This window comes from Phyllostomus hastatus, unplaced genomic scaffold, assembly GCF_019186645.2.
Source record: "Phyllostomus hastatus isolate PE091 unplaced genomic scaffold, TTU_PhHast_1.1 phas_scaffold_28, whole genome shotgun sequence".
Taxonomy (NCBI): Eukaryota; Metazoa; Chordata; class Mammalia; order Chiroptera; family Phyllostomidae; genus Phyllostomus; species Phyllostomus hastatus.
Window position 1 is genome coordinate 7,111,213 of NW_025334022.1, and position 25,980 is coordinate 7,137,192.

The 25,980-nt window shown below is 37.6% G+C and overlaps 1 protein-coding gene and 2 pseudogenes across 1 annotated transcript in view; 2 read left to right on the top strand and 1 right to left on the bottom strand.

The window, feature by feature from the left end:
* COL4A5 (collagen type IV alpha 5 chain) overlaps positions 1-25,980 on the bottom strand; it is a 304,752-nt gene that overhangs the window by 228,194 nt on the left and 50,578 nt on the right. The window lies entirely within an intron of this gene.
* LOC123805266 lies at positions 4,673-4,790 on the top strand (annotated as a pseudogene).
* Positions 24,940-25,194, top strand: LOC123805087 (annotated as a pseudogene).

Below are 25,980 nucleotides of genomic sequence, written 5' to 3' on the forward strand. Positions count from 1 at the left end.
GGCTGGAAAGAAGTATTCCAAGTCATGAAAGGCAAGGACTTACATCCAAGGTGACTCCATCCAACAACGCTATCATTTAGAATGGAAGGGCAGATAAAGTGCTTCCCAGATAAAGCCAAGTTAAAAGAGTTCCTCATCACCAAGCCCTTATTATATGAAATGTTGAAGGGACTTATCTAAGAAAAAGAAGATAAAAATATGAACAGTAAAATGACAACAAACTCACAGTTATTAACAACAACCTAAAACAAAAACAAAGACAAACTAAGCAAACAACTAAAACAGAAACAGAATCACAGAAATGGAGATCACATGGAGGGTTATCAGCTGGGGAGAGGGACAGGGAGAGAGGGGGAATAGATACAGATAATAAGTAGCATAAACGATAGGTAGAAGATAGACAGGTGGAGGTTAAGAATAGTATAGGAAATGCAGAAACCAAAGAACTTATATATATCACCCATGGGCATCAACTAAAGGTGGGGAATGTGGGTGGGAAGGGGTATGCAAGGTACAGGGGAATACAGGGGGGAAAAGGGACAACTATAATAGCATAATCTATAAAACATTTAAAAATATTTAATAAAATATTACGAAACCAAATGCAATGTGTGTGCACAATATTACATCTTGGTCATATAGTGTTTAACTTCCAAAGGGTAAGATTGGCTTAACAATCAAAAATCAGTAACTATAATCCTGTTCACTACCAGAGTAATGGAGTAAAATAACATGGTCATTGGACAAAATTCAACATCATTTATAATAAATATTGTCTCCAAAGTAAAAACAGAAGGGAACTTCCTCAACATAATAATGTGCATGTAAAAAAACCCATATATCTAACATTATACTTAGTAATGAAACATTGAAGAATTTTCTCCCTATGATTGGGGACAGACATAAATATCCTCTCATCATTTCTATTCAACATTGTGTTATTGTGTCTAGGCATTGGCACAATGGTTAAATAATAAGAAAGGTAAAATGAATGGAAAGGGAAAAATAAAATGGCTTTTATTTGAAGATGTTATGATTGTTAAATGCAGAAAATTCCAAGTCATCTTTAAAACAACTATGAAATGAAAAGAAGTAATTTTATAGTATTGCAGTATAAAAAGTAATTATATAAAAGTAAAAATAATACTAAGTCAATTAATATTTATAAGATAAAAAATTAAATACCATTTACAATAACATCTAAAGTCATAAATTACTTAATGAAAGTCCAGTCCCTATATAATAAAAATAATAAGATATTGATTATAAAAATTAAAAGGTTCTTAAGTAAATGGAAATATATACTAGTTTATGTATTGAGGTCTAAATATTGTTATCAATTATCCCAAAATTATAGAAATGTACAAACTGATTCTAAAAGTTATTTAGAAATGCAAAGGATATAATCTACACAAAATAATAATCAAAAGAGGAAGAAAGTTGTAAGACTTAAGTCTACCTGATTTGAAGACTTACTCACTATAATGCTACTTCAACAAAGACAGTGTGATAATAGTAAATGAACAGATCAATGGAACAAAATGGAGAGCCCAAAGTTAGACACACAAATAAAGTCAAATGTTTCCAGAAATGGTACCAGAAAAGTTCATTTGGAAAAAACAATTCTCTCCAATAAATTTTAATAAAATGAAACATTCATACTTTTAAAAAGAAATGTCAGTCTCTATCTCACTTCATTCAAACATTATTTCAATATCAATAATGCCTTAAATATGAGATAATATTTTATACCTCCTAGGAAAAATTAGAAATATCTTTGTGACCTTATAGTAAACAATTTGTTAAATAAGATACAGAAAGTACAAACAATAAAAGAAAAATAAATTAAATTTCATCAAAATTAAAAAATTCTGATCATCAAAAAGACCATTGTCTAACCACTATGACTATAAGTGAATATGCAAGCCACAGACTGGAAAAAAAGTTTACAAAACTATATATAATAAAAGAGTGGTATGCACAATATATAAAGAATAGCTAAAACTCAACATTAAATAGTATTTTTAGCTTCAGAACTAGAAAGTCATTACTCCTATCATTGATTACATTAACAATCAACAATATACCTCGACAGTTAGGCCTCAAGGATTCACTGAGGACCCTTCGTATTTCTCCCACCCATGTACTTCACCAAGATTTAAACACCCACCTGTTCCAGGAGAAATTGGCCTTTTTACAATATGTAGATGACCTATTGCTGTGCTCAGTTACCAAAGAGGCATTCATAAAAGGTTCCATTTATTGGCAGCAACAGATAGCTGAAGAAAGACAAATTCTAAGGAAAAATTAACAATTATCTTTGGATAGTCTTCATTACCTGGGACATGATCTAAACTGTCTCTTAAAAGATTTAAACTAATCCAGGAATTTCATAGACCCACAGCTAAGTAACAGCTTTGTAGATTTCAAGGCTTGGCTGCTTATCGCAGACTATGGGTTTCTAATTTTCCTCTATTAACTTCCCTACTCTATAAAATTAGTACAATTGCAGTCCCTGAACCACATCCTTAGGAAGATAAAAAATGAGCAGGTTCTTATAAGACTTAAATCACTGCAGGAACCACCTTTCTTAGGGATACCTATCCAAAACCGTTTACTTTATTTGTGTGTGAAGGAAATAACCAAGCACTGGGAAATCTCATGGAAGAACATGGTAAAAACATAACTTAATTCAATTGATTGTGCCTATCTCAGCTGTTTTAGGACCATAACTGCAGCTGCAAAGTTAGTGGAAAACCCAGCAGATTTAACGCTGAGAAATGATGTTGATTTGCAAACTCCATATGTTCTCTAAAGTCATCTTAATTCTGAATTGGCACAACATTTATGTAAGATCCTTCTTAAACTCTGTAACATCCTTAATCTTCCTACATTACTACCTCTACCTTACAAAGGCCAGCAGCATGACTGAGGTTATAAAGTTCCATTATGTGATACTACATCCTGATTTACAAGACACCCTTTAAAATAATTCTAATCTAATCTTGCTTGTTGATGGGTCATACTGTAGAAATGGAATAGGGAGTTGTCAAGCTCGTTATGCTATTAATAACAAATATGACTGACGTACTCAAAAGAGGAAACCTTCCACAAGCTAAATCAGTCTAACAAGCAAAGCTTCACTCCCTTAAATTAGCATGCCAGTTATCAGAAGGAAAAACTGTAATTATTTACATTGATAGTGGGTATGTCTTTGGAATAATCCATGATTCTGGGATATTATGAAAAAAAAAAAGGGTTTCTTAAGTCCCCTGGGACCCCAATCAAAAATGAGGAACAGCCATGGCTGCTGTATCTCAGTTTTTTGGGTACTGTCCTGCAAACCCAAAGGTCCAGCGTCTGATTCCCAGTCTAGACACATGGTTGTGTTGAGGGTTCAGACCCCAGTTGGGGCGCATGCAAGAGTCAACTGATTAATGTTTCTCACATTGATATTTCTCTCCCTCTCTTTCTCCCTCCCTTCCCCCAATTCTGGAATCAATTTAAAAAAATGGTATTGGTACATTTTCACTGGTATTATCCTGGAAAGATAAAACCATCATCTGCAACTCCCAGGTCATTGCTGGGAGTTACATTGCAAGGGTTATAAACTTTCAGATTTTGTCATCGCTTTTCAGTTTTCATCATCAAAAAGCTCATCTGTTCATTAATAGTGCCACCTTAGTGGAAGTAGTTTATGCCTTAGAGAATTCATCTTTGTCTTTGGTGGTTATTATTACTCTCCTTGGGTCTATGAATGGCTACATGAATGGCTACAACCTGGAAATGCCTCTTAGGTTATCCAACTATACTACTAATTGCTTACAAAAAAAACTGAGATACCTCATTGGTCAACTTCCCTGAATTTACATTTTCAAGTTAGGAACTACTAGGTTTCTCATGATTTAGAATTTGCTTCCTCTGACACACAGATACTTTCCTGATTAGAAGTAAATACAAATGAGGCTGTAATCAGGAACCTCTCATAAGCTCTTGAAAATATTACAGAATCCAGTTAATCCAACAGCCGCTCAAAAAAAAAAATCCTTAGACTCTCTGGCCAAAGTTGTTTTAGAAAATAGGATAGTCCTTGATTTTCTTTTAGCTAAGGAAAAAGTGTCTGTGCTGTGGCCAACACCACTGCTATACCTGGAGTAATACTTCTGAGGAAGTTGAAACTCAATTACATACCATCACTGAGCAAGCCACTTGGTTTAAAATGGTGACTCCTGCCAAGTTTGGTGTGGCTCAGTGGATTGAGAGCCAGACTGTGAAGTTGCCAGTTCAATTCCTAGTCAGGGCACATGCCTGGGTTGCAGGCCAGGTCCCCAGTTGGGGGCCTTGTGAGAGGAAACTAATATCTCTCACACACTGATGTTTCTCTCCCTCACTTTCTCCCTCCTTTCCCCTCTCTCTGAAAGTAAATAAATAAAATCTTAAAAAAAATAAAATGGTGACTCCTTCAACAGGGTCTTTCTTTGATTGGTTTGGGTCTTGGGGACTATGGTCCAGATGTGTACTTCAAACATTGGTAATTATCTTGCTTATAATTATAAATAACCTCCCTGGTGCATTGTATTCTCAAAAGCTTTACATGTGTGTTCACAGCACTGTCCACCAAGCAAATGATCTCCTTAACTTTGGAATGTCAAAAGGGAAATGAATAGAATGACCAAGTTAAAGATTGTGAAACACCTCTCATAGTGTACCCATGCCAGAGTAAATTGCAACCTCGAACCATTGCCCAGCCTCATCTGTGGGCTGTGAGCACTGAAGGGGGTTGTATAGTGTGAAAAGAAATATTGTGAAACTGAAGCTGTGATCTGAGATTATCACAAGGATCAATTCAAGCAAGAGCATCCTGACCTGTGAATTTCATAAAGAGGGCCAATAAAAGCTGTGAGAACTACAGAGTGGTAGCTGACAGTGGTGCCAATGCTTTAAATTTTGATCATACTTCTCAGTCAAGCTGAGAGTGTGATCAAAAGGGAGGAATCATTAAAAAGAAAATCACAGACCCAAAATGGAGTCCCTTGTGCTAAAACTCAAAACACCAAACTTAAACTTAATATCTAACTCAATTGCACCTTCAACCTTCTTCAGAAATGTAATCTTAATCAGTAAATCTAGAATTTTACAGTAACTACCAATGAAGTAATATGTCTCATGGGCCCTCTCCATTCCCGCCCCCCCACCCCCCGCAACAAAGCTGGGGCAATCTGCCTGATCAAACACCTGCCTTCCCTAAAGGAAAGTGACCTTGCCTGAAACATTTTTTATGTATTTTGCTAATAACTTTCTTGTCCCACCCATTATCTGCCTATAAAAGCCTTCCATATTGTGTGTACAGTTTCTCAGATCACCTCTCACCATGCCAGATGGAATGCTTCATGACTCATGAATCAAGCAAGCAGGCCAATTAGATCTTTGTCACTGGTAGACCAATGTACAACTATTACATTTACCAAATGTATACCAAACCAGTACAACTTTCTGCCAATCCTTTGTTGTCTCAGGCTAGTATTCGATTGAATTTTTCTTCTTTAACAGTAATTAGATAAGAAAAAGAAATACAAATCATACATATTGGAAAAAAGAAATAAAAAGGTCTTAATTCACAGATTATATGATTTTATATGTAAAAAATTCCAGGGAATCTACAAAACATCTCCTAGAAGTAATAAATGAGTTCACCAAGGCTGTAGCATAAAAGAACAACATGCAAAAATCAATTTAAAATTAATTAATATAAATAAGTGAAAAATTCAATTTTATTCTTATATAGTAGGAATGTGCAATTGAAAACTGAAACTAAAAAAGATCATTTACAGCAGCTACCCCAACAAATAAAATACTGTAATGTAAATCTAAAAAAATATGAAAAGTTTTATGTTTTTAAGCATTTTTTACAATAAAATGCTCACAAAAGAATTTAAAGACAATATAAATAAATGGTGTTTGTGGATTGGAAGATACAACATAGTAAATATGTCAACTTTGCCCAAAATGATACATACATTTGGTGTAATACCAACCAAAATCTTAGTAGTGATTTTTGTAGAAATAGAAAGACAATTATTAAAATTTATGTGAAAAAACATAAAATTAAAATGAAGTAGTAAGAAACTCACTAAAGGATTTTAAGACTTAACAACAAAGCCACAGAATGGTATTAATGAAGAGATACACACACAGATCAACCTAAAAGAATAGCCAGGAAGTAAAAGCATGCAAATACGATCCAGTGATTTTTAACAAAAGTACAAAAACAATTCAATGGAGAAATTTGGAACTCTATATACAAAAACAAGAATCTTAAATGATATACTACATCTTATACAAAATTTAACACAAAATGGAAGATACAATTAAATATAAGCTTTAAAACTATAAGGTTTTTATGAGAGTATAGAAGAAAATCTTAGACCAAAAAACTTAGACAATAAAATTTGTCTAATGCAAAAAAATACTCCTTAGAGACCAGAAAAAACACATTCCACAGGAAATAAAAAGGATTATTTGGATTTCATAAATTTAAAAATTTTTGAACTGGGAAAAACACTGTTAAGTGAATAAAAAGAAAACCTACAGACTGGGAAAAAATGTTGTAAATCACATAGTAAGTAAAGGACTTGGGTCCCAAGTACAATATTAAAAAATCTTAAATATCACCACAACGTAAATAAATGGCCTAATTTAAAATTAAAAAAGGTCTTTAACAGATACTTCACAAAAGAAGTTATGAAAAGATGTGCAATGTCATGAACCATTAAGGTAATAGAAATGATTATGAAATAGCATGTGCTACAAAGGAGCAATAATGTATGAATGATTCAGATTCTCTACATCCTCATCAACATTTGTTGTTGTTACTATTTTTTTAATTTTAATCATTCTTACTGGTACATAATGATATATTGATTGTGGTTTTAATTTGCATTTCTCAATGGGTGATGATTTTGAACATTTCATGTACTTAATTGTCATCTATACATTATTTTACTTGAAATGTATGTTCACGTCTTTTACCCACCTTATTTTTGTATTGTTGTTCAAGTATAGTTGTCTCCACTTTTCCCTCACTACCCCCTCCAAACCCATGCCCACCTCCCACCTTTGATCCTACCCTTCCTTGGTTTTGTCCATGTGTCCCCCATACATTTTCCTTGATGGTCCTTCCCCTTTCTCCATTGCTCTCCCTTGCCCCACCCACCCCCAGCTTCCACAGTCAATAAGGTTAATTTTTTTCTCATTGGATGTCCAATGGCTCTAGCATTACTTGTTGAAATAACTATGCTCCCCTTATCAAATTGTTTTTCCTCCTCTGTTACAAATTAGCTGGGTATATGCACGTAGGTCAATTTCATAATTGTTTCTTGTTTCATTGACCACTGTGTCTATCCTTCTACAATTAACACAGCTATGTTGACTAACTGTAGCTTTATAGTAGACCTTAATATCAGACAAATTCCTCCCACCTTTATTGTATTTCTCAATATTCATAACTGAGTTTTTAAGTACCTTACTCTAACCTAGAGCCTGAACACATCAAATGTACCTCTAAGTAAATACCCCATTCTTTTAAAAAAATTTTAATAGCTTGTTATTTTATTTTTTTTATTTTTAATTATTTTATTCCTGTTCAATTAGTTGTCTGCATTTACTCCCTACCACGCCCCACCCCACCGCAGCCAGACCCTCCTCCCTACCTTGTTTCCACAACCCCCTTGGTTTTGTCCATGTGTCCTTTATAGTTGTTCCTGAAAATGCTTCACCCCTTCCCCCTGTTATCCCCCTCCCACTTCCCCTCTGGTTACTGCCAGTTTGTTCTTTATTTCAATGTATCTGGTTATATTTTGCTTGCTTTTTTCTTCTGTTGATTAGGTTCCAGTTAAAGGTGAGATCATATGGTATAAATACCTATTCTTTATTTTTTAATTTTTTAAGATTTTATTTATTTATTTTTAGAGAGGGAAGGGAGCGAGATAGAGAAAGAGAGAGAGAAACATCAATGTGCAGTTGCTGAGGATTATGGCCTGCAACCCAGGCAGGTACTCTGGCTGTTTTTTTTTTTTTTTTTTTTAAAGAAAGTAGGACTCTTTATTTTTAAAGATTTTTTTAAATTTATTTATTTCCATAGAGGGAATGGAGGGAGAAAGAGAGAGAGAGAGAGAAACATCAATGTGCAGTTGCTGGGAGTCATGGCCTGCAACCCAGGCATGTACCCTGACTGGGAATCGAAACTGCGACACTTTGGTTCGCAGGCTGTGCTCAATCCACTGAGCTACGCCAGCCAGGTAAATACCTATTCTTAAAGACAGAAAATTCAATCATGGGGAGTGAAAAGAATGAGACCATGAAAAGTTTAATTTTAGGTTGTTACAAAATTGGTATTATTTCTGCAGTGCAAGGACTGCCACTCCCATATCGTAATTCACATAAAGCATTTTGAGAACATGTGAGTGACACACTGGATGAGTGATTTTGTGAAATCAGTCCTTTTCACATAGACCTCTCTCTACATTATCTAACCTACACATGCACTAAATAACACATAAAAACATCAGTGATTTAATTTATATACAATAGATCAGTCTCTCTGAAAGTAAATGGTTATAAAATACTGAAATAAAAATTAACAATTTACTATAAATGTTAACACTTGAAATATTTTCTTGTCTAGAAAAGATTTAAGCACCACAAATTAAAAAGACAGGATGAAGAACCAGATTTCTTTTCATTTTTTGCCCCTGTGCTAACTGCACTTTATTACATCTTTACTTAAGGATCTTTTCTCCTTTGCCCTTCCTATCACCCACTTGCCATAAGGATCCTTTATATGAAATGATGAGCAATAAAAAAATATGTTGGACATAAAATAAAATAATATTGAATGTCAACTATAATTGGTACAAACTGAATTTTAAAAATAAAGTACAGTACAGTATAGGAAATGGAGTAGCCAAAGAACTTATACATGTTACCCATGGACATGAACAATGGTGAGGGGATTGCCTGAGGGAGTGGGGGGGTGTTGGGTGGAAGAGGGCAAAAGCGGAAAATTAAGACAATTGTAATAGCACAATCAATAAAATATAGTTTTAAAAATTTAAAAAAATAAAGAAAATCATGTGCCCAAGTGAATTTTTTTTCGTAGATGAATCTTTGCAAGTAATTCAACTTGGGGTTCTGTTAAACAATGAAGCACCATCTTTTATGCCCATTGAATACAATGTTGGCTGTAGATCTCTGATATATGGCCTTTATTATGTTGAGGAATGCTCCCTCTCTTCGTTTCACAGCCGGTGCTCAATCTACTGAGCTACGCCAGCCAGGGCTCCCTCTCTTCCCACTTTGTTGAGTGTCATTATCATAAATGGGTGCTGTACCTTATCAAATGCTTTTTCCACACCTACTGATATGATCATGTGATTTTTGTCTTTGCGTTTGTTTATGTGATGTATTACATTTATTGATTTGTGAATATTGTACCATCCTTGCATCCCTGGGATGAATCCCACTTAGTCATGGTGTATGATCTTTTTAATATATTGCTGGATGTGGTTTGCCAATATTTTGTTGAGGATTTTAGCGTCTATGTTCATCAGAGATACTGTACTGTAGTTTTCTTTCTTTGTTGTCTTTATGTGATTTTGGGATTAGGATGATGCAGCCTTCATAAAGAAAAAGTTTGGGAGTCTTCCATTTCTTGAATTTTTTGGAATAATCTGTGAAGGATGGGGGTTAGTTCTACCTTAAATACTTTGGAGAATCCTCCTGTGAAACCTCCTGGTCCAAGGCTTTTGTGTGTTGGGAGTGTTTTGATTACTGCATCAGTTTCATCAGTTCTTATTGGTCTGTTCAGGCTTTCTTCTTTTTCATTCAGTTTTGAAAGACTGTATTTTTCTAGAAATTTGTCCATTTCTCCTGTGTTTTCAAATTTCTTGCCATAAGTTCTTTGTAATAATTTCTTACAATCCTTTGTATTTCTGTGGTATCAGCTGTAATGTCTCCCCTTTCATTTCTGATTATGGGTATTTGGGTCTCTTTCTTTCTTGATGAGCCTGCTTAAAGGCTTCTCCATTTTGTTTATATTTTCAAAGAACCACCTCCTGGTTTTATTGATCCTTAGAACTGTGCTTTTAGTCTCTATGACATTACATTCTGCTCTGATTTGGGTTATTTCCTTCCTTCTACTTGCTCTGGGCTGTCTTTGTTGTTGTTCTTCAAGTTCTTGTAGGTGTAGGGTTAGGTTGTTTATTTGAAATATTTCTATATTTTCTAGGTAGGCCTGTGTCACTATGAATTTCCCTCTCAGGACTGCCTTTGCTGTGTCCCATAATTTCTGGATTGTTGTGAGTTCATTTTCATTTGTTTTCGGAAACTTTTTGATTTCTTCCTTGATCTCACTTTTGATTCATTCAATGTTTAATAGCATGCTGTTCAATCTCCATGAGTTTCAGTGTTTCTGAATTTCTTCCTTGAGGTTGGTTTCTACTTTCAGTCCCTTGTGGTCAGAAACTGCTTGATATGATTTCAATTTTCTTGAATTTGTTGAGGCTTGTTTTGTGTCCTATCATGTGGTCTATCTTTGAAAGTGTTCCATGTGTATTTGAAAAGAATGGGTATTTTGCTTCTTTGGGATGAAAGGCTCTCTCTATATACATATCAATGAAGTGCATTTGATCTAGGGTATCATTCCATGCCACAATATCTTTGTTGATATTTTGTTTGGAAAATATATCCATTTTTGACAGTGGGGTGGTGAAATCCCCTACTATATTTGTGCTGCTGTCAATATCTTTCTTGAAGTCCTCCAACATTTTCTTTATGTATTTGGGTGCTCCTATGTGGGGTACATATATATTTACAATGTTTATGTTATCTTGATGGATTCTTCTCGTGAGTACTATGACATGACCTTCTGGGTCTTTTTTTTTTTGCCCTTTTCTTGAAGTCTATTTTGTCTGATATGAGTATTGCTACCCCGGCTTTTTTCTTCCTGATTATTTGCTTGGAAAATTTGTTTCTACCCCTTCACTTTCAGTCTGTGTAGGTCTTTTGTCCTGAGGTGTGTCTCTTGTAGGCAGCATATATGTGAGTCATGCTTTCTTATCCATTCAGCTATTCTATGTCTTTTGATTGGAGCATTCAATCCATTCACATTTAAGGTTATTAATGATAGGTACTTATTCATTGCCATTTTTTCATGCCTGTGTTCCTCTCTCTCTCACTCTTTCTCTTAAAGCAGTCCCTTTAGTATCTCTTGCAGAGCTTGTCTGGTCGAGGTGTATTCTTTTAGACTTCTTTTGTATGGGATGCTCACTATTTGGTCTTCTGTCTTAATTGACAGCCTTGCTGGGTAAAGTAGCCTTGATTGCGGCCTCTAGTTTTCATGACTTGGAATATTTCTTGCCATTTTCTTCTGGCTGGGAACATTTCCATTGAGAAGTCAGCTGCTAGGCTATTGGGGCTCCCTTGTATGTTACTTCCTGTTTCTCCCTTGCTGCCTTTAAGATTCTCTCTTTGTCTTGGAATTTTGCCATTTTAATTATGATGTGTCTTGAAGTGGGCCTCTTTGGGTTTCTCTTGATTGGGACTCTCTGTGTTTCCTGGATTTGTGTGATTTTTCTCTCATCAAATTAGGCAAGTTTTCCATCATTACTTTTTCAAACAGGTTTTCTATTCCTTGCTCTTATTCTTCTCTTTCTGGTATCCCTATGATATGGATATTACTACATTTCATGTCGTCTTGCAGCTCCCTTACCATCTCTTCGTTCTTTCTGAGACTCTTTTCCTTTTCTTGCTCCTTCTGGGTGATATTTCTACCTTGTCCTACAGCTCGCTGATTCAATCCTCTGCTTCATCCAGCCTCCTTGTAATTCCTTCCAATGTGTGTGGGTTTTTTTTATTTCTAAGATTTTATTGTTCATTTCTTCCTGGGGTTTTTTATAGTTTCTATTTTCTTTTGCTTGCTGATGTAGTTCTCACTCAGTTCCGTGTAGTTGCCTGTGAGTTTCTTGAGCATCTTTATAACCATTATTTTGAATTCTATATCTGACAGTTTGCTTACCTCCATTGCATTTAGGTCTTTTAGTTGGGAGTCTTTCATTCACCTTGATTGCATGTTCTTTTTGTTTTTCCCCATTTTAAGTGACTCTTTTTGTTTATTTCTGCACTTCCTGATGTTTCACTTTGCTAGCTGTCTTTGTAGGGTGAACTTCAATGGTAGGAATTCTATGAGGTTCAGTGGTGTGGTCTCTTTGATCTCCTTGTCTGGATGCTCTAGGTTTGCCCTTTCTTCTTTTGTGTGGGCTCTCTTATTGTAGTTGGGTTTTTACCCTTTGGTGGCTCCTTTGTTGGTGGCTTTTCTCCTCCAGTAGGTATGTGATCAGCGCAAGGGGTAGGCAAAATGGATTAAGAGAGCAGGAGAGTATTTTTATGGAATTTAAAGTACCAGCAAGTTGAGAAGAGACAGGAGATTCTTTGGATAAGAATGGTATTAATTGTGATATTTCACCCAACTGGCAACTTTTTATGAAAGATGAAACAGATAAGACTCTTGTTAGAGAGGAGGAGGATTGTGAGCTGAATCCGGAGAACAGAGTGCTTGTGCAAGGTTAGACATTGAGATATAGTGAGAGTAAAGGAGAGAAAGCAGGTGTAGTATGAGAAAGAATAGAGTTAACCACAATAATAATAATGCTCGGGATTGAAGTGAAGTATGCTAAGATCATGGAGGGTTTCTGTGTAGTATGTACAATTGTATGGAACAACAATTATTTATAGTAGTACTGGAACAATAGCATGATTAGAAATATATGATTTGGATAACCAGGAGAAAGTACATGATCAAGAGTTGTATGTTATTGCAACACGGGTGAAATAAAAGAAGGAAAATTTAAATACAATAAAGACAGAATAAGGAAAACCAGTCAAACAACGAAATTAAACAGAGAAATAAAAGGCGGAATACTAAACATAAGAGAAATAAATGAATACTAATAAAAGTGCTAAAATAATGAAGAGATAATAATAATACACATAAACAATAAAATGTTAGCTCTGTGGGATAGCAAAGTGTTATTTGTCTCAGTTTCTCAGTTTTTTGGGGTTAGCCTTGTGCTCATCCTTTCATTCTGTCTCTGGACCCTTCATAACTCCACATCTTATTGTCTTACTTGGAGGGAGAAAAAAAAGGAAAAAAAAAAAGAGAGGATCCAAAAAGAAGCAAAAAGAGAGGATCCAAAAAGAAGCAAAAAGAGAGGATCCAAAGAGAAAAAAAAAAGCCTCCTGGAGACTTTGAACAAGTTTAAAGTGAGTTCTGCTGGTCTTCCTAGATGCCACAGGAAAAGGCAGGCTGGGCTTCATTTTTCTCCCTTCCTATGGTTTTGAGAGGATGGGGACCAGGTCTGGTTCACAATTTCCTGGCCTCTGCTGGGCCAGGTCCTCCGTGAGCTGCCAGGCTCAAATCAGCCACTCATTCTCCGGGCGCCCATCATGAGTCATTCTCGGGCACACAGAGCCTGAGGCAAGCCACACATGCATGTTTCTATTCAGCTACAGAGTCTCTGGGCATGTGAAGTTGAAATCTCCCTTGGGGTATGCCAGCTGCTGCTGAGAGTTCCTTACAAAGCAGCTGCCTGCCATTCTTAACAAGTGCTCGGCTTTTCGCACAGCCCAAATTTCCAGCCACTCCAGAGACTATCTTTGTTAGGGTCCAATACAGCCCATCTCCTTCCTTCTCCCGGTGTTGTCTAGCACCTCAGTTTCTCTGGTGTCATCGTCCACAGTCCCTGCAGATGTGTACCACCTCTGTGTGTCTTCCACCTCACCTCTATTCCCCCCAGTGACTTCTAGCATCCAGGTCCCTCTTCGTGCCAAGCTGCTCTCCCTGCTCTGGTATTGGAGGGTGCTGGTGCTCTAACTCTCCTCCCCATATACTTCGGCAAGTGCCAGGTCAGGGGCCTCAGCAGCCTTGGTCCCCATGCAGATCCCAGGGACCTTACTGTCCCAGTGCAATCTCCTTAGCATCTGTTTTTCAATGTCCTCTGCAATGTTTGGCCTCCAAACTTCATATAAGCTGTGATTCCATTGGCTGTTCACTCTGTTCCTCAGAAGATAGGCTAGGTGTTCCAGTTGGGCACAAGGAGAACTGGGCTCCACTCCCACCTACCTTGCTACCATCTTCTCTAATCACAGTTATTTCAATAAAATATAAAACTAAAAAAATCTTAGGCATTTGTAAAGTTGTTCACTCTGCTACAGAACCTTCTAAATTAGTTAATATTATCAATGACCCAAACCTTAATTGCACATTTCAAAATTGCCTACCTAAACTGGGAATTTTACTGAGATGAAACAATTAATATACTTTTCCAAAATGTTCAATCTACCCACCATTGCCAAATAAACATTTATAACTACCTGTGTCTATAATTAACTAGGGCTTTGATGGAAACAATTAAGAACAGCAAGGTATTATGCACAATTTAAAAAACTACCTCTTCAATGCTATTATTTCAGGGGCATTTTGAGTAATTCTTTTCAATACAAAGTCAATAATATTAGCAGAAAGCAAACTTGGCCAACATTATCATAAGACTTAACATAAAATGAAAATCAAACAATATGTGGAAAAATGTTTTTAAAAATGCCACTTTAGAACCCAGTGTAACTATGATTCTATTCAATTCACCAAGCATTTTATGAATATGTGATATATGCAGTGCTCTTAGTTCTGAAGGGGAATACAAATTATATCCTCTAGAACAGGGCTGTCAAACTCATTTTTCCTGGGGGCCATATCAGCCTCGCTGTTGCCTTCAAAGGGCCGAATGTAATTTTAGTACTGTAGAAATGTAACTACTCCTTAACAGCTAAGTGAGAGCTCAGCACTGCTGCTGAGTAGAAACAAAGTGTTGGGCTGGATAAAACAAGGTGGAAAGCCGGATTTGGCCCATGGACCTTGTGTTTGCTACCTGTTCCTTAGAAGTTCACAATCTAGTTAGAAGGTCAGACACATAAATAACTAATGATGATACATGGCAGACATGAAGTATTATAACAGTAGTGATCTACAGTGCAACGGACAAAGCTTTGAGAAAGATTTGTTGTATGATGCAAGAGTCCAGAGCCATTTACATATCAACCAACACATTTAAATATACACTGAACTTCAAAACTTTCTGTAATGTGGCTTAAGAGTTGAGAAGGAAAATTACAAATACATATTAAATATAAAAATATATAATTTTAAATAATTCTGTGTAAATTCTAACATATTGGTAAGTTTCTCAGTAAAAAATAATTGTTTTTCTTGGGATATGAAATAAATGTTCATAAAATACAATGTATGCCCTGGCTGGTGTGGCTCAGTGGATTGAATACTGGCCTGCAAACTATAAGGGTCACTGGTTCAATCCCCAGTCAGGGAATATGCCTGGATCGTGGGCCAAGTCCCCAGTAGGGGGTGCACAAGAGACAACCACACACTGATGTTTCTCTCCCTCTCTTTCTCCTGAAAGTGTTCAGACTTCATGAACACAAAGGTAGAAAAGCACATTTAAATTGGAATACTGATGCTGCCTCACTGATTGGAGAAGAACTTCAAGTAGATAGCCTAGATCATGTTACCCTCACAACACACAGCTTTGCTCGGAAGACGTTCCTGATGCTTGCCTTCTGTGACATATGTCAGAAGATCCTGCAAAATGGATTTCGATGTCAGACTTGTTACTACAAATTTCATGCGCACTGTAGCACCAAAGTATCTACTAAGTGTGTGGACTGGAGTAATGCCAGACAACTCTTATTGTTTCCAAATTCCACTATTGGTGATGGGGGGTCCCAATACTACCTTCTTTTACAATACATTGATGCGAGTCTGTTTCCTGGATGCCTGTTAGTTCCCAGCAGATACTCCACACCTCACACTTCCACATTCAGCACATCCAGCCCCTCCTCTGAAGGTTCCCACTCCTAGAGTCAGAGGTCAATGTCCACACCAAATGTCCATGTGGTCAGCACCACCCTGCCTGTGGACAGCAGGATGATTGGGGATGCAATTCAAAGTCACAGTGAATCAGTCTCACCTTCAGTCTTGTCCAGTAGTCCCAACAATCTAAGCCCAATGGGCTGGTCACAGCTCAAAAACCACTATACTAGCACAGAGAGAGTGTGCACCAGGATCTGGCACCCAGGAGAAAAACAAAATTAGGCCTCAAAGACAGAGAGATTAAAGCTATCACTGGGAAACAAGCCAGTAAGGTGATGCTCTCAACTCAGATTGGGTCAGGCTCCTTTGGAACTGTTTATAAGGGCAAGTGGCATGGAGACATTACAGTAAGTATCCTAAAGATTGTTGATCCCACACCTGAGCAGTTCCAGCCCTTCAGGAACAAAGTAGCTGTTGGGAACCGCCCTGACTGGTATTAGAAGCTGAGACCCCCGCCTAGGCTAAAGCTAAGGGAACGCCCTTGGAACCGTGAGCCAGCAAGGAGACAAAGGCTTATCTCCCTGGCAGTAATGCTGTTTCTGCTGCTGAACCCCAAAAAAGCTTGGTCGGTTAGCCAAAGACGGGTAAGATTCCCCACGGGGGGAACAACCCAAGCCAGGCACGATCACTTTTGGGAGGCCCCCCCAAAAGAAGGACTTGGGGGGGCTGCAGCAAAAGGGGGGTGATGGACCCTCACTCCTCGGCTCTGACAAAGTCTGAGTTCTCAGCGTCCGGAAGAAAATCTCCTTATCTCTCGGTGGCCTTAGTTCCCGCGCTCCACCTAAGCCTGAAACAATGACGGGGAAGTACAGTTCGGTACTGGGAAGTGCGGATTTCCCGGGGTGATCAGGCCTAAGAAAGAACATGTAAATTACTGTGAAACCTTCTTTGTCCAAGAATGCTCTTAGTTGAATGAGGAGGGTCTTAGGAGGAAGCTAGTTTGTTCCTCAGCCTTACAGCTCTTTGACCCCCAACTCAATAGACCGGCAGAGTTCTTTGTTTTATATGTTCCTTACTTCCCCTAATGAGTATTGTACGTTACCTGAGTTATTATGTAGCATGAGCCCAATAAAAGCAGGTATGGACTGTAAATCGGCGCGCTCCTCACTAGAAGGGGTGGCCATTTCGTCCCTACTTCTCCACAGAAACCAGTTTGTCTCTGTGCATGTTTTTTCTCGCGTGTTTATCGTCGAGCCATCCACAGTGTGCCGTGGTCACTGCTAGCCGGTGACCCACGCGCAACAAGTAGCTGTCCTGTGCAAAACACAGTGCATGAACATCTTAGTCTTCACGGGGTACACAATGAAAGACAATGTGGCGATTGTGACCCAATGGTGCGAAGGCAGCAGCCTCTAGAATCACTTGCATGTCCAAGAGACAAAGTTCCAGATGTTCCAGTTGATTGACATTGCCAAGAAGATGGCTCGGGGAATGGAATAAGTGCATACAAAGGACATCATCCAAAGAGACATGAAATCCAACATTATATTTTTCCATGAAGGCCTGACAGTGAAATTTGAAGATTTTGGTTTAGCAACAGTAAAGTCACACTGTAGTGGTTCTCAGCATGTTGAACCCACTGACTTTATTCTGTGGATGGCCCCAGAGGTAATCCAAATGTAGAATAATAACCCTTTCAGCTTCCATTCTGATGTCTACTCCTATGGCATTGTGCTGTATGAGCTTATGGCAGGGGAGTTACCTTATTCCCACATCAACAACTGAGATCAGATCATCTTTATGGTGTGCCAAGAGTATGCCTCCCCAGACCTTAGTAAGCTATACAAGAACTGCCCCAAAGCAATGAAGCAGCTTGTCACAGGCTATGTGAAGAAAGGAAGACAGGTTTCTTTTTCCCAAGATCCTACCTTCCACTGCGCTACTCCAACACTCCACCAAAAATCAAGATAGCACTTCTGAGCTAACTCTGCATCAGGCAGCCCACACCGAGGATATCAATGCTGATCATGTCCCCTAGACTGCCTGTTTTGTAGCTGACTGCACCTCCACTTATGCCACCAGGGGAAAAAGGGAAGTCAGCAGACATCACCCTTCTGCTCCCTTTCTATGGGAACAGAGAGCTCGTTTTCAGAGAAGCTCCTGCTAAGGACTTTCTAGACTACTCATAGGGCCTTACTTCATGCTGTCTGCTTTTCTACCCTGTCTGGCCCTGGAAGAGACATGCCATTCATGATGCTGGTTTGTCTTACTCCCTGGGACCCGTGTCCTCCATGCTCATCAGCTGTGCCCCTTCTAGCTGTACCAGTGGCTGCTGATGGCAATATATGTATGATCTGGGCCCCAGGCTATTGGTTAACTGAGTACTTTTAGGGTAAAAAAAAGCAGCCAGAGGGGAAATGATGGTAGGCAAACCAGCCCTGATGAGGAGATACATGGATGAATTTTGAGTAGCAGGTCCTATGAAAAATACTTATATCACAGGAAGTACTTTTCATCAGAGAGAATGGTATGGCACCAAACAGGTAGTTTTGCATATAATGCACCAAACAGCCCAGGACTGTTGATATCACAACCAGTTAAAGGAGTCTGCTTTGGTACTATGGAACTTGAGTTTGGGGACACTTCCATTTCTTGGAGATCTCCAAGGCATTGGGATGGTTTTTCAGAGGAGGTGCCTGGCCTGCCCCTCCCAGTCTCAGGAAGCAGTCTTCTATCATGCTGAATTTTTTCTTTCAGGAGCTGCCCCTATGGGGTGGGTCCACCGGCCAGCCTAGTCTCTCAATAATCACATATGTATGCAAGGAAGCCAGGAATACAAGAAATATATTTTCTTGATGATTTGGGCTTTAATTTTGTTTTTATTGTACCTGATGAAATACAGTTATGCAATGGTACCTCAATTATGTTATTTTAATAAAATAAATGTAAAAAATAAAATAAAATACAATGTATATTAAGAAGTTACAAAATATTAAGTTCAACTTATGAGTAATTTAAATTATTTAAAATTACTAAGGAATGTTGGTTTAGTTGTTTGTCAACCATGATATTTTAGCTATATAAGTAAATTATGAAAAGCTAATGAACTTTTTTTTAAACACATAAAATGTCTCAACATTTATTTTATCTAAACATGCACTTTTTAATTACAATTGTTCTTGCATAAAAGAACATGCCCATTGGTATGTTCAGGAAAAAAGACATTGTACCCTGCAATCCAGTAAAATCCCAAGAATCCTAAAGAATAAATTTTTATAAACATTACAGAGTCTTCAATATATAATAAGATACTAAACTTTACTCAGAACATAAATATAAATTAGAACCACAATGAGATATTTTTCTCCTATCATATCCAGGAAACATATAATATTGACAGCACAATGTATTGGTGAAAGTTGGTGAAAAACCACTTGTCTCTATTGCTGGTATAAGTGTAAATTGGTACAACCTCTATAAAGAGCAATAAGGCATATCCATCATAATGACAAAGGTATATAACATCTAAACCAGTAGTTCATTTTCTAGAAATTTATCCTGTAGATAGTATATATCTGAAATGATTCTTTAAATGCTTATTCATTGTAGAAATGCAATAGGAAAAGCAGGAAACAAGCTACATATTCATCAATAGGGAATTGGTTAAGAAAATTATGGCATAGCATATAATTAAATAACACTATGTAGCTGTAGTTCTTTATGTTAAAATATGGAATGATTTAAAGCAAATTACAAACAGAAGTACAAAAACAAGGAATAAAACAAGAGAGAGTTTGTAAATGTCCATGGCTGTATATGCATGAAATAGATCTAGAAGTGAAAACAAGAGATATTAACACATTACTTCTGGGAAGGAAAACTGTGTCTGGGCACATAGAGTGGAAAGCTTTTAACTGTATACTCTTTTATAATGATCAAATTTGAACCACCTGAATGCATTACATAACCAACAATAAATGTAAGGGGGTGGGGAAGAAAAAGAAAAACAATCCAAAGTAACCCAGCTCACCTTTCAGAGGAAATTATTACAGCTAATTTCTCTTGTCTAAAAAAAATGCCTTGAGGCAGAGTAAGAACCAAAAGTACCAAATTATTTCAGTTGCAAAATCAGTAATCAGGCTGATATTTGTTTCATGGTATTATGGTATGTTTTCTGCAATGAAATTTTGTGATTAGGTATGTAATAGCTTTACTTTTAATGGATCCTCCAGATACAAAAGAAACAAAAGAAAATATTTGGTCAGAGAATCAACATTTTGGAATAAGTATGTGAATATTTTGGATATACAGTGGAACAATTTTACAACACTGGAAGAGTCATCATTTTTGAATTAGTGTAATTGAAATAAACAATTTTATTTGATTTACTTATTTTTCCTGTCAAAACTAATTGGTTAATGCTCTATCTCTCTTTGCCTCTCTTACACACACACACATAGAGTTTTAGAAGTCAATACAGGTAATTCTCTCTGTGCCTTATGTACAATTCTACTGTTGCAGTCATGCTATATTGTAATTTGTCTCAACAGAACTGTGAGCTCTTTGAGGCTGAAATAGATTATATACTTAGCCTGACACATGTGTGGCAATGCAAAAGTTTAAGGACAGTGTCACAACCTCCTTCCTCTTCCAAACACTTTCTAATGGAATCATTGCGTGTTTTATTCTCATAAACTTAAATCAGAAAAAAATAAAAAAATAAAAGTGATATCATGTCCTACATTTTTTGTGTTTTAAAAACTTCAAGAAATTCTATTTTAATGTTAGTTTATCTGAATATTTGCCCATAAACTATTTAAATTTGGCATATAGACCAAAATATATTAAAATGAAAATAATTTTCTTGGTGTCCTTTGAAAGTACAAATAAGAAATTTTCATAAATATACCACTATGGAGACAGTGGTTTGAATAGTGTCCTCTCAAAATTCATGTTCACATAAAACCTCAGAATGTGACCTAATTTGGATATTTCATCAGGGTATTTAATCAAAGAACTACAAAGAGGATCTCAAGCAGCTAATATTTATTGCATTAACTTCAACTGTACTTGTCCGTTATCTGTGTGTCCAGTGACCAGAGCACAACGCACATTTTTGCTGCTGAAGATCCAAAAAGGAATAAACAGTCTAGTTTGGCATGAGCTAGTTTCCTTCCAAAATATTTCAGTTCCAACCAGAGCTTTTCCAAGTTTCAGATTCCCTCGGGCTGTCTATGCATTTGTGCCTTTGGAACAGAGGCAAATGCTTTCACTGCAATTTGTGCAGAGGGCAGCTACTACAAATTCCTGTTCAACCGAAAAGGACAAAAAGGGGGCTGCATCCAGCATGTCTACCCAGTTTCTAAAAATGACCAACGACAAGCTGTGATTCTTCACCTGGGGTGTAATCAACACCCATGGCTGAGGGCCCCCAAAGTGCTGAGTGTGTCCCTCAAGTCCTAAGGCTGGTGCCAGCACCCTTGGGCCTCCTGGGTGACAGACCAGAGGGACTACCCCAGGACCTTGGTCTTGAAACCATAGGTAGTTGTCTGTTTTCCTAAGCAGTGCTTTGTATTTTCAGAATAAAGGAAGAATAATCACTGAGGCACCATAAGCACTCAAATTGCTCTGAGCAGCCCACGCCTGACTACTGGCTTGTTACCTGTAGTTCAACTGCGACACTAGCTGCTTCCTCACACATGCATTCAAGGCTCCATACAAACTTAGGAACTGGGTTGAGAAAAATATGGACAAATCAAAATGTGTTTTTTGGCAACAGGTTCTATCATTTTAACTGAGTATAGACTCATAGATGTTTCCCCATTATAGAATGGGGAAATGAACAGATATGTGTAAATGTTGGTTCTTACATTGTAATCAGATTTAAGCAGAATAATAATGACAGGAGCTTGCCTTAGAAAAGAAAAGGGATTTTCTCCCATAAGAAAATGAAGAAAAGAGACATAGCTGTGTTAGAGAACACAGGTGGGCATTTATGTCATGAGTCCTGTATCATGGTCCTTTCTGTGCCTGTTGTAACCCTACGGTTTGGCCATGTACATGCACATGCTGGTATTTTGTCTTGCTGTTGGAAACGAGGCAAACACCAGGCCTACCCAGTGAGTAGGGTGCTTTGTGCATCACCTGGGGTCTCTTGGTGAAATTCCCAGTGAGAACTGAGTTTCACTGTTGTATGCAGAGAAGAGTAATGCACGGACTTTAAAAGTTAGTCACAGAAGAAAAAGCATCACTTAATTTAGAAGATATGAAGGGAAACATCTGACATCTAAACAAAGTGGGACAAGATTCCTTGACCCTGTTTACACCTTCCTGTCTCACCATCCTTTCCTCTTCCCAACACTTATAAGAAGCAACCTAAGTGCCCATCAGTAAATGAGTGGGTAAAAAACAGTATGAATTTCCTCAGAAAACTAAAAATGGAACTGCCTTTTGACCTGGCAATTCCACTGCTGGGCTTACCTTCAGAACCCTGAAACACCAATCTAAAAGAACCTATACATCTCAATGTTCACAGCAGCACAATTTACAAGAGCCAAGTGCTGGAAGTAACCTAAATGCTCACCAGTAAATGAGTAGATCAAAAACCTGTGGTACATTTATACAATAGAATACTATGCAGCTGAAAGAAAGAAGGAGCTCCTACCCTTCCCAACAGCATGGATGGAACGGGAGAACAGTTTGCTAAGTGAAATAAGCCAGTTAGTAAAAGACAAACACCATATAATCTCACCTATAAGTGGAACCTAATCAACAAAACAAACAAGCAAGCAAAATAGAACCAGAGACATTGAAATAAGGAAAAAAAACTGACAGTAACCAAAGGGAAGGAGGGAGAGGGATAATGGGGGAAAATAGAGGAAGGGCAGTCAAGGAACATATATAAAGGACACATGGACAAAGCCAAAGGGGGTAGATTCGAGGGTGGGAGGTAGAGATGGGTAGGGTGGGAGGGAATGGTAGGGGAAAATGTAGACACTGTATTTGAACAATAAAAAAAAGAAGAGCTAAACACCAACATTTTGAGAATGAAAGACACATAACATTTTAATTACTTTACTGTTGTTCAATTACAGTTGTCTGCATTTCCCCCCCACCACTCCCCACCACCACCCCATCCAAACCCACCTCCAGTCCTTGCTTCCACCCTCCCCCTCAGTTTTGTCCATGTGTCCTTTATAGTAGTTCCTGAAAACCTTTCTCCCCACTGTCCCCTCCCACCTCCCTCTGGCTATTGTTAGATTGATCTTAATTTCAATGTTTCTGGTTATATTTTGTTTGCTTTTTCCTTTTGTCCATTATGTTCCAGTTAAAGGTGATATCATATGGTATTTGTCCCTCACCACCAGGCTTATTTCACTGAGCATAATGCTTTCCAGTTCCACCCATGCTGTCACAAAGGGTATAAACGCCTTCATTCTCTCTGCTGCGTAGAATTCCATTGTGTAAATGTATGGTTTTTTTATCCATTCATTTACTGATGGGCACTTAGGTTGCTTCCAGCACTTGGCTACTGTAAATTGTGCTGCTATGAACACTGGAGTGCATAGGTTCTTTTGGGTTGGTGTTTCAGGGCTCTTAGGGTATAATCCCAGCAGTGGAATTGCTGCATCAAATGGAAGTTCCATTTTTAGTTTTCTGAGGAAATTCCATACTGTTTTCCACAGTGGCTGCACCAGTCTGCATTCCCACCACCAGTGCACTAGCGTTCCCTTTTCTCTTCATCCTCTCCAATACTTGTTTGTTGATTTGTTTATGATGGCCATTCTGACCAGTGTGAGGTGGTATCTCATTGTGGTTTTAATTTGCATCTCTCTGACAGTGAGAAGACAAATAACATTTTTAAATATTTAGTATCTAAAATAGGTTAAGAGCTCACTGTTGTTACTACTACTTGCAGTCTGTATCTGATATTCTTAAGTATCTTAAATATGCCAGTTCTTTTACTGTCAGGTGATCAACGAACTTTGCATGTGGGTTTCAATGCAAATTATGCATATCCCATTTATGTGTGTTTAATCATAGTATTTATTCTTGCATACTTTTTAATGTTTCTTTTAAAGAAAAGTAACTGATTTTGTTGTAAAAGAAAAAGAATGCCCCCAGACATTGTCAGCTGTTCATTTCATACAAATTTACCTCCATAATGACAACTACTGAACTAATATCACATTTAGTGGTAAGAAACTGAATCCTTCCCCCCTAATAACAGAAACAAGGCAGGGAGGATTTGATCTCACCACTTTGCTGTCACCACTTCTATTGAATATTGTGTTGGAGGTCCTAGCCAGGACAGAAAGAAAAAACAACTAATAGGCACATAAAATGGAAATGGAAACATAAAGTTTTCTCTTTGAAAAGACACTGTAATTGTGTGCATATAGAAATTCTGAAGAACCTACCAAAAAGCTTCTATTAGAAATAATAAAACTGGTACACTAAAATATACAAGACATTGTTAAGGGAAATTAAAGACATAAAAATAAATATATCATAGACATGTAAAATAAGATTCAATATTATTAATGTTAATCTATAGACTAAATGCAATTCCAATCAAGATTCCAGAAGTATTTTCAAACATTTACAAACTGTTTCCAAAATGTATAAGGAAGCAATAAAATTAAAATAGTTAAAACAAACTTGCACTGCCTGGTTTCAAACCTTATTATAAAGCTACAGTGATCAAGACAGTTTGGTATTGGCATATGGATAGATAAGCAAATCAACAAAACAGAGTAGAGGATCCAGAAATATATTCATACTTATATGGTCAGTTGGCTTATTACAGAAGTGAAAAGACAACTCAATAGGGAAAGGATTGTTTTTCAGAAAAACACTGAAAGAAAAACTGGATATTCACATTAAAAAAAGAATTGAGTGAGCAGTGTGAAGAAGAGGTAAGAACAACCCCTGGACCGAACAAAGTCCACACTCTGCTGCATCATACACCCAGACCCGTATGTCCTGCCACCTTCATTATCATGACCAAGAGAAAGGTTGAAGGCAATCTTAGAGGTGAAGAACAAACCACAGAGAAGACCTTCCAGGTTATTGGCTAAACTTGCTCCTCCAAAGCCAGAGCCCAAACCTACAAAGCCCCCTGCAAAGAAGGGAGAAGGTACCCAAAGGAAGAAGGGGAAAGCTGATGCTGGCAAGGATGGGAATAACCCTGTAGAAAAAGGAAATGCCAAATAGACCAGGCACAGAAAGCTGAAGGTGCTGGAGATGCCAAGTGAAATGTGTGCAGCTTTGATAACTGTGTATTTCTGAAGTACTACAGGAAAAAAGAAAGTAAGTGAGAATATTTGAAGAAATAGTAGCATGAAACATCCCAAGTTGGATTATATACGAATCTACACATTCAAGAAGTTCAATGAATTCCAGGTAGGATAACTTCAAAGAGATTCACTACAAATTTAAATCAAACTGTCAACAGTCAAAGATATAGAGACAATCTGTTCTGCAAGAAAGTGATAGGGGACTCAAGAATGGAAAATTTTAGTTCAAGGTAAAAAGTTATAAGCCTTGCAAGTAATGTGTATGTTAAAGCTTTTGTTTCAGAAACTAAAGATAAGGCCCATCCTGGCTCCTAGGAAAAGAGCCGGGCTCTTGGGGCACTGCTAAAGATTACTGCCTGGAGACAACTGGAGGCATCCAGGCCTTTATGTTCCAGGGAGAGACAGATGACCACTCTCCCCTGGGAATAGCTAACTGCCCAGGACAGGAATGTTGCAGCTTCTTTCACCTAATCCTCCCTAAATCTCAAAGCCCTCACCACACCTTGTTTATTCCCTGGTATAAAAACATTGGCCTGGAAAGAAGAGACAAGATGGTGTGTTAGGGTATGAACCCACCATCTTCTCAGATCACCGGTCATCTGAATAAAGCACCCATAAAGATTCTATCCCTGTCATTGCTTATTGGGTTTGGTAGTTACAGGCAGCTGAATGCCGGTGTCTTTTACAGTTTCAAAAGAAGCAACTCATCACAAAGAAGGGATTTTAAATAAATAACAACTGATG